The sequence below is a fragment of the Cornus florida genome, unplaced genomic scaffold (assembly GCF_030987335.1).
Source record: "Cornus florida cultivar Cherokee Brave unplaced genomic scaffold, ASM3098733v1 CherokeeBrave_3.0.0_Hap2_Chr07, whole genome shotgun sequence".
Lineage (NCBI taxonomy): Eukaryota > Viridiplantae > Streptophyta > Magnoliopsida > Cornales > Cornaceae > Cornus > Cornus florida.
In genome coordinates, this window is record NW_026775577.1 from 29,416,787 (window position 1) to 29,436,227 (window position 19,441).

At 32.1% G+C, this 19,441-nt stretch overlaps 1 pseudogene; it reads right to left on the reverse strand.

Annotated features, from left to right (window-relative positions):
- Positions 1-18,811: 18,811 nt before the first annotated feature.
- LOC132267711 (U2 spliceosomal RNA) lies at positions 18,812-18,947 on the reverse strand (annotated as a pseudogene).
- Positions 18,948-19,441: the final 494 nt, after the last annotated feature.

Here is a 19,441-nt window from a genome sequence, read left to right on the forward strand (position 1 = left end):
TGTTCTTGTGTTATAAATTAAAAAATGCATGATTTTGATTTGATTTCTGGTGTGAATTTTTATATGTTTGAATTATGTATTTTTCATATATGTGGAACGATGGAACGTAGAAACATGCCTAGGATTCCTGAACATTAAATAGGGACTAGGTTTGGGTTTAAATAAATTTAAATACACTCAATCATAACGATGCTTGCTATTTAAATGTTTACACAAACGAATGGATTTAATCTTTTAAAATGCTTTAGCAGTTGAGAATAAATGTGTAGGATGAATTGGATATGAAGAATGCTTATTTGACGATATAATAAAATATCATCATGTATAAGATTCAGTTTGTGTAGGACATATGATATATGAGCTTAAATAAATAATAAGTCATTCATATTCTGTGATAACTTGATATCATATTATCATAGTTATTTCTGGAATGTTTGATGTATTTCTTTAATTATTACATCAATTGTTGGATTGTGTGGTTTAATGCACCGGTATGGGACGGTGGCATTCTAGGGACGGATTAACTTATCAGTTAAGTCCTACCTATTTTATATAAGGGAATGGATTAACTAAAATGTTAAGTCCTACTTATATTCAAGTCAAGTCAGCTGAACAAGTTGAATGACTTATAGAGGATTAATTTATTATATAAGGGAATGGCTTAACTAAAATATTAAGTCCTACTTATATTCAAGTCAGGTCAGCTGAACAAGTTGAATGACTTATGGAGGATTAATTTATACTGGATAGGATGGTCACTAGATTTTATATATATAAGTATGGTGCCATGATATGAGCTTGAGTCTCAGGATCAGTGGTTAGGGTGCGTATATCGCCAGGGATGTGTAGCTAGATATAGTGTAGTTGTGTACCCTGGTAGGTCTAGGTACTCATGCCCACTATATGTGCATTTTGCATGTTGCCTACTATTCAGGTTGAGACAACCCTATAGTCTAGTGAGGTTCCTTTAGTGTGTATATATATATATATACGGACTACTAGTTACTGTTGGATTGACTAGGATGTATACATGTATCGGATCTCTGCTTGGACTGTAGTAGAGTAGAACTTGTTTGTGGGCCTGACCCACCATTATTTTTCAGGTGTTCGTCACGAGTAGAGGTTGTTCGTGCTGAGCGGGGATCAATCTACTTCATTCTTCCGATGCTACATAGGAGTTCCTTTATGATTCAGTTTCCTGTTTTAGAATACTGTCATTTGTTTAGTTTGGATTTTCTAGGGGTCCACACAGTATGGATTCCCGAGTTGTATTTTGGAGGATCAGTTGTATCAGAAGAGTTTATTAATTAATGGAAATATATTATGAGGTTTATTATTAGATTATCATTTTAGTTTCTTGTCAGCATTTTATTTATTCTTCTTTATTCTTTTGTACTCTGTGTTCGTTTATTATCAATTTGTTTTGATATCCTCGGGTATTCGGGCGTGGGCCTGGCCAACCCACATTCGAAAATTCGGGGGTATCACAGTTGGTATCAGAGCACTCTAGGTTCAAGTGTCCTTAGGAGTGTCTTTCGTTATGTGACTTCCGCGTTGCGTCTCTTAAAACTTAGAGCTCATATTAGGATTCGTTGTACTCTATTTACGGTTCGTTAGGAGGAGCTGATGTCAATTAGATTCTGTAGTTACAGAATGGTTGGCATTAGGAAGAGGATTGGGTTCAGGGCGAAAGCAATAAAAACCCAAAGAAGTAAAGGAGTAAGTTATCGATTTCATTGCCCGAAAGCAGAGTTAAGGATTGACGGTTTAGGTTCGTTTGGCGTTACTTTAAAAGTATAAGCCAAGGAATGATTTAGGTGTACGTGATAGGTCACCGCATATCGGGACCAACACGACTTCAGTTGATCTCAAAAAGGAGACAAGCGAAGAGTAGGAGCCGAAGAGGATCCTAATGGAGGAGATTTATGTGCATTCAGTAGAGAGGGTACTAAATCTTGAAGCTGGATGATCGCACGAGGTGATCTGAATTACTAATAGTATGGCGAATGTTATTAGTAGAATTAGGGTTGATCAATCTACAAATAATTAAGCTTTCTTATCATCTCTAAAAGAGGTATATAAGAAGTATTGTTCAGGAGTTTGGGGATCGGATGTGTTCTTATCAGAACGAAATACATAATTTTTAAATCACATACAAAAAGGCATATGGATTATGTTGTGACGTTTTAATTCACTTTATAAAGCCAAGTTAGATAGTTTACATTCCGTGTATAGGGAGGATGAGGGTTAAGCCCTTAGTATTTGCTTAGACTAACAAATGTTGCTTTTAAGCTATGTTTTAAAGGATATGTTTCGAGGTTGAATGATTATTTACAAAACTATAAAAGTAAATTTTGAAACAATCTAGTAAGGTTGATTTCAAATGAGACTTTCTTTTCTAGAAAGAACGATGTCCTAAGTAGGAGTATATTTTGTTCTGTTGTGTTTATCATACGTGCTTTATGTTTTTTTTTTTTTTTTTTGTTAATTACTCGGGATTTGGTATGTGGTTTAGTTGGGGACATAAGTGTGTGATCAATCGATTATTGTTTTAATAACATGGAGTCATAGCGCTATTTACGCTAAATTTGTGAGCATACGGTCATAGGATTTGGTAGATACACATAAATCTAACCAATCTATTGGACCTGGACATGTGTCATTATGGTGCGTTTTGGGATGGGATAATTAAACCATCACTACGAGTCAAACAATCTAGAACGATTAATTTGATATACTTTACGTTAGGTGTGGATTCGTATCATATTACAACGCCATGATATTGGTGATTGTTAATGTTTCGGTATGCGTGAGGTAGTGGTAAATAAAGATCACTAAAACGCCATGATGATATATCAGAGGTGCTGGATTTGCTGAACATCTTCTTGAAAATTTTAGAAGTTGTTACCAAGTCGGAAGGAGGATTTAGTACTGGATTAAGTACTTATTTGAATGACACCGAGTGAGGATAGGAGACTGAATAAATATTCAGCACTAAATTCTTAATCAAGAATTTATTCAAGAGGGTGTGTCATTAGGAGGAATTTACCGGTGTTGCACATGGAAGAGGAAGCTAAGTATTTTTATTTCCATAAATAATATAGAATTATTTTTTTAGTCACAATTTGCAACAAATAGTTGTTGCAAGGAAATTGATGACTTATGTGGAGGATGGAAAGATTTCATATTCTTTTGAAGTTAGACAAAGAAGTTGGATTGACACTAACTTGTCTTAAAGAAGCAGGGTGTGTCAAAGATAAGATGGTAAGACCAAACACCTATATAAAGATGAGGTGCATGGTATATATGGAAAGGTCGTAGTTTGTTGACTTTTGTTGAGTTAAAGTCATAGTTGACTATTGATAAATGGAATTACCGATTGACTTTCAATATCGGTAAGTTTATCACAGATCAGTAGTGGATAGATTTAGTTGCAGAATTTGCTTTTGAAGATGCTCCAATTTAAATAATGGGTACAGACGAAAACTGGTGGTACCGGATTAACAGTACTTTCTGCAGACAAATTGGATGGAGGATGCAAAGACTGAGTTTCACAACTCTTAGTTCTTTATTCACCCTAGTAGAAACATGATGCTTCACAGTATGAAGCAGATGTTTGGAGGACAGGCAGGAAGAGGAATATAGTGTTTTTTCTCTAAGTCTAATATTTATTAAATAGTAGAGATGGACCATCAGAGATCACTGGATTCTTGCAGCTATTTTCTATACTGAAGTGGAAATGACAGAGCATTTTCACGGATTTAGTTGAGGGATTGCTGATTTGATACAAGGGTCAGGATTCTAGATGGGATATTGGTTGACTGATAAAATTAAATCAGTTTCATTTTATCTATTTTGATCGAGCTGGTAAGATATCAGTTCATACGAATATAACGGATCACGAGACGGTTTAGATAGATAGAAGTGGTAATTCACACTTTATATCAAATTCCGTCTGGTGGAAGCAATTATGGAAGTGGATGCTCTTAACAAATGATAGAATATTTAAATCTTTCGATTAGTTGTTGAGTTATTAGATGCATTTATAGCAGGTGTAATAATAACACTTGTTATTACTACGGTAGTTGAGGAGTTCAATTTTGAATATCGGAGCTGACCCTCGAGAAGGTGTTACCTTACTCAGATGGAGTTTAAGGTACTGGAGGAGGAGTTAGTAGTTTCTATAAATAGTGATATGACGGTCGAGCGACTGAGATGGAAATTTATAATTTTTTTTTGGTACACCCAGACGGTTAGAAGGTACATCACGACATCAAATATCGGTTTTGGTGAACAGGTACGGATAGGGACGTGTCTATAATTGCCCTAAGTGTAAAACCTGCTACAAAGGTGGAAAGTTGATCATTAGATATCATAGGAATCTTTAGCCACTTCCTATACCAAATATGGAAGTTGAACTAAACAGGAGTGATAGTCGGTGGGAATGATCGACATTGATTTGGAATTTCAATTTTCCATATGGAATCCGAGTGGTGGATTGAGAAAGATTGCTTGAGGACATAAATTTGAGTGATGCTTATTTTAGAACTTCATAGTAGTTTTATAGTTCAGTGATAGTGGTGTTATAGCATGTGGATGTCCATATTAGTGGATGCAAAGTGCTATTTCGAAGGAGCTTTATGAAGATTTTAGAGTAGCAGCTCTACTTCATAAATATAGACGGGGGAATTAATCGAGAGATTAAATTAGACCATAAAGGATATGTTTGAGGCGTATATCCTAGATTTTCATAGACTGTTGGAAGAATTTACTTCACTTGTCGGAATTTTGTCTGTGATATTGTTGGCACAAGGAGGTCAGTGTGACAACTTTGGAGGTTTTGTATCTTTCACAATGCATACCTCTCATTTGTTGGTTGGAAATGGAAGTAAGGGTTGTACAATTAGACCTTGACTTCATTTAAAAATATGTCGGAAATAGATACTTCCCTTTATATTGAACTGCGCGCGGTTGGGAAGCAACAGTAGGATGTTGTAAATAGTTGAACTCGTATACTAGAGTTTTTCTATCAGGGAGTAGTTTGCTCGTTCTGTTTTCTATGTAGGAAGAAAGACGATTTTTGGAGAAAGGTCAATTTTACTTATTATATTGACTTTTACACGATTGTGTTTCGCAATTGAGGCAGTCACCTCTGAATTAGCGTTACCAAATTATTAGCGCTGGGTGCATAGGAGTTTGTGCGTATATTCTATGGCACTTGGAGGTATGTAAATCATTCCCTTGTCGACATAGGAGGATTACGTTGTTATTTGATACAACCTACACATTGTATGATTATTGTGTTTCTTAAAATATAGGAACTCTGTATACCACTGGGTATATTAGAGTTAAGTGGAGCCCTTATAGTGAAGTTGCGTCTATTTGGGAATATGATGATATTTTTCGCTCACAGTTTCCAAGCATAATAGAAGAAAGTAAGGGCGAATTCCGAGGACGGAATTCCTTTTATTAGGGGGGAAGAATGTAATACCCCTAATTTTAAAATGATAGTCTCGGTATTTATTTATTTATTTTTATTATATATTTTTTAATTGTTTAATTGATTATTTGACTAATTGTTTATGTGTTTAATTGAATTAAGTGTTACTTGATTAATTGGCTACTTATCTATGTGTTATTTGTATTTTGTCTAGGTGTTATTTGTATTATTTGTTTAATTAGATTGTGTGCTTAAATGATGTATTTGATTAATGTTAATTAATTGTAAATTAAATGTTTTCATTTCTTTTATTATTTTATTTTATTTTTCTTTTATGGTTATGGTTAGTGGTAATTGGCCAACCAATTGGATCCCATGGACTGCTTGGATAGGAGGTTAGATGGGTATGGATAATTATCCATGGATAGTTGTATATGTATATATATAGATATATATGTATATACATATATATAAAAAGGAAAGTAATTTATTAATATTATAGTAACTTTAGTATTAATAAATAATCTGATGTATATATTTTATATATTTATATAATAAGGATATACATATATTTTATACGTAACATGTTTTAAGTTACCTTTTTAATATTATGGTAACTTTAGTATAAATAAATAATCTGATGTATATATTTTATTTATTTAATGAGAATACAGATAGATTATATACTTAACATGTTTTAAGTTACCTTTTAATATTATGGTAACTTTAGTAGTACTAAATAATCTAATGTATATATTTTATTTAATTAATAAGGATATACATAGATTATATACGTAACATATTTTAAGTTACCTTTTTAATATTTTCATTTTTATTTTTTTTATTAAGTTGACTTGGATTGGGAAAAGGAATAAGGTTATTATTTAGCCTATAAATACACAACTATAGGTTGAAAAAGGAGTGAAAATATATCACGTAATATATTCTAGAGAGAGAGTTAGAGAGAGAAGGAGAAAGAGGGAGGAAGGAGGAGAAAACCCTTTAGAGAGAAGATCAAGGAAGAAGAAGTTTAACTTTCAATCCGAAAGTTTAAGGCAAGTTCTTCTTCTATCTCTTTCCCTTTGATTCGTGTTTCTGTACATGCCTAGGAAATTCCAGGATTTACTAAACACATAAAATTAAATAATTATGCATGTTTAATTGGATTAAAGTATAGGTTTTTGTGAAATTGGGTCATATCTGTTCTTGTGTTATAAATTAAAAAATGCATGATTTTGATTTGATTTCTGGTGTGAATTTTTATATGTTTGAATTATGTATTTTTCATATATGTGGAATGATGGAACGTAGAAACATGCCTAGGATTCCTGAACATTAAATAGGGACTAGGTTTGGGTTTAAATAAATTTAAATACACTCAATCATAACGATGCTTGCTATTTAAATGTTTACACAAACGAATGGATTTAATCTTTTAAAATGCTTTAGCAGTTGAGAATAAATGTGTAGGATGAATTGGATATGAAGAATGCTTATTTGACGATATAATAAAATATCATCATGTATAAGATTCAGTTTGTGTAGGACATATGATATATGAGCTTAAATAAATAATAAGTCATTCATATTCTGTGATAACTTGATATCATATTATCATAGTTATTTCTGGAATGTTTGATGTATTTCTTTAATTATTACATCAATTGTTGGATTGTGTGGTTTAATGCACCGGTATGGGACGGTGGCATTCTAGGGACGGATTAACTTATCAGTTAAGTCCTACCTATTTTATATAAGGGAATGGATTAACTAAAATGTTAAGTCCTACTTATATTCAAGTCAGGTCAGCTGAACAAGTTGAATGACTTATAGAGGATTAATTTATTATATAAGGGAATGGCTTAACTAAAATATTAAGTCCTACTTATATTCAAGTCAGGTCAGCTGAACAAGTTGAATGACTTATGGAGGATTAATTTATACTGGATAGGATGGTCACTAGATTTTATATATATAAGTATGGTGCCATGATATGAGCTTGAGTCTCAGGATCAGTGGTTAGGGTGCGTATATCGCCAGGGATGTGTAGCTAGATATAGTGTAGTTGTGTACCCTGGTAGGTCTAGGTACTCATGCCCACTATATGTGCATTTTGCATGTTGCCTACTATTCAGGTTGAGACAACCCTATAGTCTAGTGAGGTTCCTTTAGTGTGTATATATATATATATACGGACTACTAGTTACTGTTGGATTGACTAGGATGTATACATGTATCGGATCTCTGCTTGGACTGTAGTAGAGTAGAACTTGTTTGTGGGCCTGACCCACCATTATTTTTCAGGTGTTCGTCACGAGTAGAGGTTGTTCGTGCTGAGCGGGGATCAATCTACTTCATTCTTCCGATGCTACATAGGAGTTCCTTTATGATTCAGTTTCCTGTTTTAGAATACTGTCATTTGTTTAGTTTGGATTTTCTAGGGGTCCACACAGTATGGATTCCCGAGTTGTATTTTGGAGGATCAGTTGTATCAGAAGAGTTTATTAATTAATGGAAATATATTATGAGGTTTATTATTAGATTATCATTTTAGTTTCTTGTCAGCATTTTATTTATTCTTCTTTATTCTTTTGTACTCTGTGTTCGTTTATTATCAATTTGTTTTGATATCCTCGGGTATTCGGGCGTGGGACTGGCCAACCCACATTCGAAAATTCGGGGGTATCACATAAGAATGGCCTTAATCTTCTTAAAGGCTGCTTGATGAGCTGTTGTCCAAATAAATTTGGCATTGCCTTTGATCAGTGTGCTGAAAGGGTGAGAGACCTCTACAAATGCTGGTATGAACCTACGCAAATACAAAATTTTGCCCAAAAAACTCTTGAGCTGTTTGAAAGAGAAGGGGCGGGGCATATCTGCAATTGCGCGAGCCTTGGTGAGGTCGAGGTCAATCCCTTGGCGATGCACTAAGAAGCCCAAAAAGTTGCCTCGACTTACCCCAAAAACGCACTTAAGGGGATTCATGCGTAGATTGTACATGCGACACCTTTCGAATACTTGACGTAAATTTTGAAGATGATCTTCTCACTGTTTGGACTTTACCACCAAGTCATCAACATAGTCCTCCACCGTGTGATGCAACATATCATGAAAAATGGCAGTCATAGCTCTTTGATATGTGACTCCAGCATTCTGTAACCCGAAAGGCATGACGGTGTAATGGAAATTGCCAAGTGGTGTTTGGAATGCAGTCTTGTAGGTGTCCTCTTCAGCCATCCGTATCTGATTGTAGCCACTGTATCTATCCATTAAGGAAAAAAGTGAATGCCCAGCCGTTACATCAACTAACGTATCTATAATCGGAAGAGGGAAATCATCTTTTAGGCATGCCTTGTTGAGATTGCGAAAATCAATGCAGATCTGGATTTGCCCATTCTTTTTCTTCACGGGAACAATATTTGCCAGCCAAGTTGGGTGTAAGATTGGTCTAATGAAACCTGCGAGAAGCAAGTTTTCGACTTCTGCCTTGATCTGAAGCTCGAGCTCAGGACGATAGACTCGAGGCGCTTGTTTAACGGGGTGTGAACCTAGCATGGTGCTGAGATGGTGTGTCACAAGCTGGAGGTCTAACCCTGGCATCTCGCTGTAAGTCCAAGCAAAGATGTCAGAAAATTCCTTTAAGAGGCAGATGAGGCTGTCTCACAACGATGAGCCCAATTGCGTGGAGATGAAAGTCGTCCGTGGCTCTAATCCAACGGGGGCAAGATTGACATCCTTAAGATCTGGAGGTTGCAGTGACTCCTCCTCTATAGACGTGGGCTCGACAACTAGGCTCGCCGAAGCTGAGCCCGTACACCGTCATAAGCGATAAACATATCGCCCATCCGGCAGCTGGACCCGTTTGCACTCCCGCGGGGTAGTGACCTCTACGCTGCGACGAGGAACATATGGTTGTGAAGGGTAAAAAATGCCCTGTTGTACCTCATCCCACTTGGGCAGCGGAGTACGAATGATATGCACCTCTTCCTCTTCATCCTCATCGTCTAACTCATCAAAGAAGAGGGCCTCAGTAAGTGCGCCTTGTGCTTGGCAAAAGGCTTATCTGAGCATGGAACCATAATGACTTTGTTGCCCAAAATGCCTTTGAAACATTACTGGTAGGTCGAGGCCACTATGCCAAAACGGTGCATCCATGCCCGTTCGAGGATCATATGATAAGTGGTATCGGCCTTAATGACATGGAACTTGGTGGGAGCGCGGAATCTACCGACTGCTAGATCGACATTTACGTAACCAAGGGTCTGGTGGGATTCATTGCCGAAACCATAAACTTTAATGGCCTCCTTGACAAGGCGATCTTGGGGCAAACCAGTTTTCTGAAAAGTTGCCTATGGCATGATGTTAATGGAGGATCCATTATCTAGAAAAGTGCGCCAGAACTCCCTACCATTGAGTTGCGCAGTGACATAGAGAGGACGATTCTGAGGAGTAGAGACCCTCTTGTCAGATTCGGAGAAGGAAATAGTCAAAGGGGCCTGTTAAGAGGTGTGCTGACTTGAAGAAGCGGCTGTGCAACACTCTTCTTCACTGTGTTGTGCTTGAACCTTTGATTGTATGGGACTAGTTTCTTCCAACTCATCATAATACGTGACTACAACCATACCGCGATGACAAGGATATGGATTGCACCGTACATCCTTCAGCGCGGTTAACTCGAGATCACCACCCCCGAGTCATTGTTGAAAAATTTACCTCAGAGTCCTACAGGCGCTTGTTGGATGTGTAGTGGCTTGATGGAAGATACAGAAATTTGGGCTTGCGCGATCTTACGCGGTTGGCTCTTTGTGAAGAACAAGTAGCACGACTACGCCATGCTTGACCCATTATTCAAGGGTGCTGACGACTTCTTCCATACACACTGGGAATGGGGGGGATCATTGGTTGGCTCAGTCCGAGATCCCTGGGCTCTAGCATCTGCTTCGCGACGCTTCTTTACTCCGTTATTACGAGGAGCAGCCGGCGTGTCTTTACGAGTTACCTGTCCAGCGACCTCTGCTTTAGGAGGTGCAAAGTCTTTGCAAATGTTTCGTACAGTTGTGGTGAGATCGCTGAAGCTGTTGAGTCCCAAATTGACCAAATGTATCCTGTAAGTCTTGGTCATGCCCTGTATGCAAATATCAACCAGATCCCTTTCACTGTTACCCTCGAAGCATTCCCTCGCACGGGCTTGAAAGCAAGAGATAAACTTAAGAGGCTCCTCGTGAGGTTCTTGTGTTTCTTTGGTGAGGGAGAGAGTGGTGACCCTCTCGATGGCTTGGCCAAACTTGTCATGAAACTTCTGGGAAAGCTGTTGCCAAGTGGTAATCGAGTCTGGCTTGAGGCTTCGAAACCATCTATACGCGAGCCCTGTGAGAGACTTGGAGAATTGTCGAAGGCGCAGGATCTCATTGTGGCTATGCTAGCCTAGAGATTCTACAAATCTCTGCAAGTGCTCATCGGCATCCCCTTTGACACCATCATACTTGGGAAATTTTGGGATGATGTACCCTTGTGGGTACTGCGTCTGAGCAAGGCTTTTTGGGTACGGAGGCTCCGTACGTAATACTAACGCGCATGCAGCGGACGGGGCATGCTTCATGAAGAAATCACGTAACATGGATTCAGTGACATACTCCGGGGAAGGGTTTGTCGGCGGAACAGCTTGAACCGGGGTGGGCTTTGGGGTTGCCTGGGCCTACGTCAGCGGATTCCACAGTGGTGGCACATAAGTGGATGAACTGCCTAGCTGGTCGTGCTCAGGCACGGCCACCCTAGCGGAAGAAGCAGTTCTGGCCCGTGCACTTTCCATAATCAAGGCTTCCAGTCTGTCAAGGCAGTTGTTAAGGTCACGGTTGGACTGCAATAACTCCTCATGGACGGAAAGGGCTGCTGAGCTCTCCGGCATTGTGACGTGTGGTGCATGAACATTGGAAGCACGTGACGGCGCCTGGGACTGGAGGGGAGAGTCAACACCTCCTCAAACAGAGGGCTCTGAATGGTGAGTTGGTATATCCTGTGATTTCATCTACTTGTACTGATATCCCCAGCGGAGTCGCCAAAATGTAGGGGTTCTTTTTTAACTGGGTGATAAACAATAATATAATGGTGATATCAGGAATACAAATACGAAGGAAAACATAGGAGATGCTCGGTGTATGAGGAGGAGGAGAAGACCAACTATCAAGATAAAGATGGTGGTAGGGCAAGTATACAATATCTTATGACAGCTTCCTCTTTTGGGGTTGTTTATTCCTTCATAGGACAGTGCTATTTATAGATCTGGATTCCATTGGTTATTATCCAATGGTCCCTTCCGTGCATGGTCCCTTGCATGCATTACTCCCAATCTAGATTACGTGAGTAATCCTGGAGATTTAGGAGTCTGAAGGGTCTAATCCTTTCCTCGAGCCATCACCTATGTTGCCATGTCACTTCTCCCTTAATCAGGGGCATTAAATGTTGCTTGGCCGTCGGTTAGTCAAGCCTGACACAGCATTAATTGTGATTTTAAGATTTGCTATCATGACATGTATAATTCCATCATCTTGTTAATTGGGCCTTGCTGAGAACGAAGGCACCTCTTGACTTCTCATCCACCAATCTAAGATCCTCCTAAGTTTCCCAAACATAGATTCCTACAGCACAAAGACCATACCTTCGTCTCGTGCTATACGTAATCCCTTGAAGGCGAGCCCCCTAGGGCTCCAGTCTTTCAAAGCAATATTATCTGGCGTAACACCAGGACTCGAGGTATTCGAGAGTTGGACTCTTGAGACTTGATGGGCCTGGTGTGGTGCCAGGGCTTAGGATACTCGAGGACCGGCTTCTCGAGGCTTGTTGAGCCTGGAGTGATTCCAGGGCTTTGAGTGCTCGAAGTTTGATCTTTCGAGGCTTGTTGGGTCTGGAGCAATGCCAGGGCTTTGAGTGCTCGAAGTTTGATCTTTCGAGGCTTGATGGGCCTGGAACGATGCTAGGGCTTAAAGTGCCCGAAGTTTGATCTTTCAATGCTTGATGGGCCTAGAGCGATGCTAGGACTTAGAGTGCTCGAAGTTTGATCTTTCGAGGCTTGATGAGCCTGGAATGATGCCAGGGCTTGATGGCCCTGGTGTGATGTCAGGGCTTAGGGTGCTCGAAGTTTGATCTTTCGAGACTTGATGGGCCTGGAGCGATGTCAGGGCTTAGGGTGATCGAAGTTTGACCTTTTGAGGCTTAATGAGCCTGGAGCGATGCTAGGGTTTGATGGGCATGGAGCGATGTCAGTGCTTAGGGTGCTCGAAGTTTGATCTTTCAAGGCTTTTGACTTTTCAAATTGCCACGGAGGATTTGGCTAGGGTTGTATTGACTTGTCAACATGCCACATCAGCTTCTAATAAGTGACACCCACAAGATTTGACCAAAGTTTCAAGTTAATTAATTGCTAAACTACCTATCGGTGTAGGGGATTTCTATGTTTCAGAGTTCTCTGTTTCATCAAAGGTGGTTTTTGTCGTAGGTTTTCTTGGTAGTTTTGTTGCTAGTTGTCTCCTGTTATCTCGAATCTTTCTGTCTTTTTGTGTGTGTCTTACCCTTCTCTTATTATCATAACCTCGGTTTGTGGTTATTCCCAATTTTGTTTAGTTTTAGGGAACTTTCTTATCTTCTGTCAATGCATTTTTAAATGGATTGATTCTTTCCTTCTTCGTTTTTTCTTACTTTTTCAATTATTTTTATTATTATTTTTTTAACTGTGGATTCTTTATATATTAAATATTATTTATTTATTCTTTAGATGTGAATTTTTAAGACTGTAAATTTTAATTGAAGTAAATTATTTAAAATTGTAAATTGAGTTTTAGTTTATTTGTAAAAAGATAAAAGTGAATGGTTTAGTAAGGACGGAGGGAAAGAGAAATATAGTGGTGATGGGATAATCACATTTATTGAATTTTAGTTGAAGTAAAATTATATAATTAAGTTTTTATTATTTGTAAATGATAAAAGTGAATCATTTAGTAAAGATCAAGAGAGAAGTATAGTGGTGAAAAAAAAAAAGAATGAATCAGTTTAAAAATACAATTAAAAAAAAAAAAAAAGTAAGAAAGAAAGGAAGATATATATATATATATATATATATATATATATATATATACACACACAAACACACCGGAGGAAGATAATAAAATTCAATAAAGAGGGTAATATTATCTTATAAAATTAGATTTTAATGTTTCATAAAAATAAAAAATAAAAAGTGTATTAATTGTAACTATTTTTCTAATAAATCACAACCACGACTACAATTAACCATCCTCCTTTCATGATTAACAAACATCTTCTTTAATTCTTGACTCTTGGTTTCGGCTGCATCCCTGCTTGTTGTTCATAGATAATATCATAAGATAAATGATTGGTTTTGAAAAAAAAAAAAATGAATGAATCAGTTTAAAAAGACAATTAAAAATAAAAAAATAAAAAAAGTAAGAAAGAAGAAAGATATATATATACAAAACACATGGGAGGAGAGAGAATAAAATTCAATAAAGAGGGTAATATTATCTTATAAAATTAGATTTTAATATTTCATAAAAATAAAAATAAAAATAAAAAGTGTATTAATTGTAACTATTTTTGTAATCAATCACAGCCACGACTACATTTAGCTGTCCTCTTTTCATGATTAACAAACATCTTCTTTAATTCTTGACTCTTGATCTCCGCTGCATCCCTACTTATTGATTTAGGTATTAGGGTTTAAAAAGCCTTGTTGAGTGCACGAAGTTTTTGTCAATGTAAAGTCTAGGACCTTATCTCCATATGCGATAGCTCATTTTTCAATTCAAAATGTAATCTCAGAGTCACAATGAATCCTTGTAATTTATAATTTGCAAACACCTTCGTAGTTGTTGAGTTGCTCCCATTTATATATATACTAATAAAAGGCACGTGCGATGCACGTAATGAATATTTTGTAACTTATCGAATTTTTCTTTTTATACATTTTTTTAATTATTTTATAAAAATTATTTTATTTTATTTATATATATCCTTATCTAATTAGATTTTCTTTTATTAAAAAACTTATAATAAATAGATAAATACATAGGTTATATGTGATAGATAACTATTTTAAAATTAATTAATAAATTTTTTTATATTAAAAAATAAATACTGAAATGCTAAAATCTTTATACTTTTATACTTTATTTATATGTATTATTATATTATTATATATTTTCTTTAAATATATCATTGTCTAATGTGATAGAGTTTTATAGAAAATAAATTAGATAATTTGTGGTAGAGTTTTATAAAATAATTTGTCATTTGTGGTAGAGTTTAATAGAAATTATTTTATTTTCTTTAAATATATCCATATATAGCTTGTTTTTATTTTCTTTTATTAAAAAACTCATACTAAAAGCTAATTTGAGGTAGAGTTTTAGAAAAATTATTTTATTTCTATATCTATTATTAAATATTTTTTATATTAATAATTCTTCTCTAGTTATTATATCTTCTTTTATTAAAAAACTCATAATAAATACATAAATAGGTAATTTGTATTAGAGTTTTATATAAACTCTTTTAAAAAAATATTTTATTTTCTTTAAATATATAGTTGTCTAATTTGATTTCCTTCATTAAAAAACTCATAATAAATAGATAAAAACAGGTTATATGTAATAGAGTTTTAATGAAAATAAAATAGATAATTTGTGGTATAGTTTTATAAAAATTATTTTATTTTCTAAAAATCTATTTATAATAAATAAATAAATAGGTAATTTGTGTTACAGTTTAATAAAAACTCTTTAAAAAACTTTTTTTATATCAATTAATAAATATTTTTTATATTAATAATTCTTGTCTAATTAGATTTCCTTTTATTAAAAAACTCATAATAAATAGATAAATAGGTAATTTGTGTTAGAGTTTTATAGAAACTCTTTTCAAACCTCTTTTTATATCAATTAATAAATAATTTTTTTTATCTTACTAATGCTTGTCTAAATTAGATTTCCTTTTATTAAAAAACTCATAATAAATAGATAAATAGGTAATTTGTGTTAGAGTTTTATAGAAACTCTTTAAATATATCCTTATCTAATGTGATAGAGTTTTATTGAAAAAAAAATATTTTTTACATTAATAATTCTAGTCTAAATAGATCTTCGTTTATTAAAAAACTTATAATAAATAAATAAATAGGTAATTTGTTTTAGAGTTTAATAGAAACTCATTTCAAAACACTTTTTATATCAATTAATAAATATTTTTTATATTAATAATTCTTAATGAATATTTTTTATATTAATAATTCTTGTCTAATTAAATTTCCTTTTATTAAAAAAAAACTCATAATAAATAGATAAATAGGTAATTTGTGTTAGAGTTTTATAGAAACTCTTTTAAAACCATTTTTTATATTAACAATACTTGTCTAATTAGATTTTCTTTTATTAAAAAACTCTTAATAAATATATAAATAGGTAATTTGTGTTAGAATTTTATAGAAACTCTTTAAATATTATATATTTGTCTAGTGTGATAGTGTTTTATTGAAAATAAAATATGTAATTTGTGATTGAGTTTTATATAAAATATTTTATTTTCTTTAAATATATCATTGTCTAATTAGATTTAATTTTATTAAGAAACTCATAATAAAAGTTAATTTGTGGTAGAGTTTTAGAAAAATTATTTTAAAATATATCAATTAATAAATATTTTTATATTAATAATTTTTGTCTAAATATATTTTTTTTTTATTAAAAAATCCATAATAATAAATAGATAAATAGGTTAATTTAAATTTTATTAGATAAATTTTAGAGTTTGATAGACTTTTTTTTTTTATTTTCTAAAAAAACTCTTTGCATATCAATTAATAAATATTTTTATATATAAATAGATACTTAAATACTGAAACTCTTTGCACATTTAATAATAGTATAGCTAAAAACTTTTTTTTATATCAATTAATAAAAAAAAATTTATATAAATAAATAAATATTGAAACACTTTGGCAGAGCTTCTGTATTTTACTGTGAAAATTAAATTTTCTTTTATTAAAAAATTCATAATAATAAATAGGTTAATTTGAATTTTATTAGGTAGATTTTAGAGTTTTATAGAGTTTTATGTATATGTATATATATATATATATATATATATATATAAACTCTTTTCATATCAATTAATAAATATTTTTTTATATAAATAAATAAATACTGAAATACTGAAACTCTTTACACATCTAATAAATATTTTTTAAATAAATAAATAAATACTGAAACTTTAAAATTCATAATAATAAATAGATGAATAGGTTAATTTTAATTTTATTAGGTAGATTTTCGATTTTTTACAGAGTTTTTTTTTCTTCTGTTTATTTTTTTATATATAAAAACTCTTTTCATATCAATTAATAAATATTTTATATATAAACAAATAAATACTGAAATACTGAAACTTTTTGCACATTTAATATTTTATATATAAACAAATAAATATTGAAATACTGAAACTTTTTGCACATTTAATATTTTATTTTCTTTAAATATATCCTTGTCCAATTAGATTTAATTTTATTAAAAAAACTCATAATAAAAGTTAATTTGTGGTATTTTAGAAAAACTATTTTATTTTATATATCAATTAATAAATATTTTTTATATTAATAATTCTAGTCTAATTAGATTTTATTTTATTGAAAAATTCATAATAATAAAAAGGTAAATAGGTTAATTTAAATTTTATTAGATAGATTTTGGAGTTTGATAGAGTTTTTTTTTTTTTTAGAAAAACACTTATCATATCAATTAATAAATATATTTTAATATAAATAGATACTTAAATACTGAAACTCTTTGAACATTTAATAGTAGTATAGATAAAAACTCTTTTTATATCAATTAATAAATATTTTTTTATATAAATAAATAAATACTGAAATACTTTGGTAGAGCTTCTGTATTTTACTCTGAAAATTAGATTTTCTTTTATTAAAAAATTGTAATATGTAATACGTATTAGAGTGTTATAGAAAATATTTTTAAAACTATTTTTATATGAATTAATAAATATTTTTATATTTTAATAATTCATGTCTAATTAGATTAACTTTTATTAAAAAAAACTCATAATAAAAGGTAATTTGTGGTAGAGTTTTAGAAGAATTATTTTATATTTTATATCAATTAAAAAATACTTTTTATATTAATAATTTTTGTCTTGTTAGATTTTCTTTTATTAAAAAACTTATAATAAATAAATAAATAGGTAATTTGTGTTAGAGTTTAATATAAACTCTTTTTATATCAATTAATAAATATTTTTTATTTTAATAATTCTTGTCTAATTAGGTTTCCATTTATTAAAAAACTCATAATAAATAGATAAATAGGTAATTTGTGTTAGAGTTTTATAGAAACTCTTTAAATATATCTTTGTTGATAGAGTTTCATTGAAAATAAAATAGGTAATTTGTAATAGAGTTTTATAAAAATTATTTTATTTTCTTTAAATATATCCTTGTCTAATTAAATTTAATTTTATTAAGAAATTCATAATAAAAGCTAATTTGTGGTAGAGTTTTATAAAAATTATTATTTTTTATATATCAATTAATAAATATTTTTATATTAATAATTTTTGTCTAATTAGATTTTCTTCTATTAAAAAATTCATAATAATAAAAAGATAAATAGGTCAGTTTAAATTTTATTATGTAGTTTTTATTTAAATTAATAAATAAATACTAAAACTCTTTGCACAAAGGCCGAGAAAGTAATACTACACTTGATCTTAGTCAAAAGACCAAGAAAGGTTAGCCAAAAGGCCGACCTAAAAAAATTTAGTACTACACTTGATCTTAGTCAAAAGGCTGAGAAGGTGTGATTATTATTTCTTTACCTCTATAGTTTTATAAAAAGCTTTCTTGTAATCTTTTTTACTTAAAACCAATGTGGGACTTTGAAATTAGAATTAAATTTTTTTTTATATTTTGTTAATTTGAATTTTATTAGGTAATTTAAATATTGAAATGCTATTCTATACATCGTGGGATATAATAATTAATGAGAGCTCTTTATTGTGAATTAAACTCTTTTTATATTTTATTAATTTGAATTTTATTAGGTAATTTTGAATTTTATAGAATTTATATTAATTAATAAATAAATACTGAAACTCTTTGCACAAAGGCCGAGAAAGACCCAAAAAAATTTAGTACTACACTTGATCTTAACCAAAAGGTGAGAAGGTGTGATTATTATTTCTTTAGCTGTACAGTTTTATAAGGTAGGACTTTGTAATTTGATTTAAACTCTTTTTATATTTTGTTAATTTGAACTAATTTTAATTTTATTAGGTAATTTTGAGTTTTATAGAATTTATATCAATTAATAAATCAATACTGAAATACTGAACTTGATCTTAGCCAAAAGACCAAGAAAGGTTAGCCAAAAGGCCGACCCAAAAAATTTTAGTACTACACTTGATCTTAGCCAAAAGGCCGAGAAGGTGTGATTATTATTTGTTTAGCTCTATAGTTTTACAAGAGACTTTCCTGTAATCTTTTTTACTTAAAACCAATGCGGGATTTTGTAATTTGAATTAAACTCTTTTTATATTTTGTTAATTTGAATTAATTTTAATTTTATTAGGTAATTTTGAGTTTTATAGAATTTATATCAATTAATAAATAAATACTAAAATATTGAAATATTGAAATACTAAAACACTAAAATACTTTGCACATTTAATAATAGTATGGATATAGATATAGATATAGATATAGATATAATAGAAGTACTAAAACACTTTTACATGACTCATCAAGCATTTTCTTTTATTGAATTACTATTATTCATGACATAGATTTGACCAAAGTTTCAAGTTAATTAATTGCTAAACTACCTATCACATTCGCACCTCTTTTCTGGACTTGAATTTTAGATATTATAAAAAGAATTATATGACCACTTATTAATATCTTTTTGGTAGGGTACAATATAATAT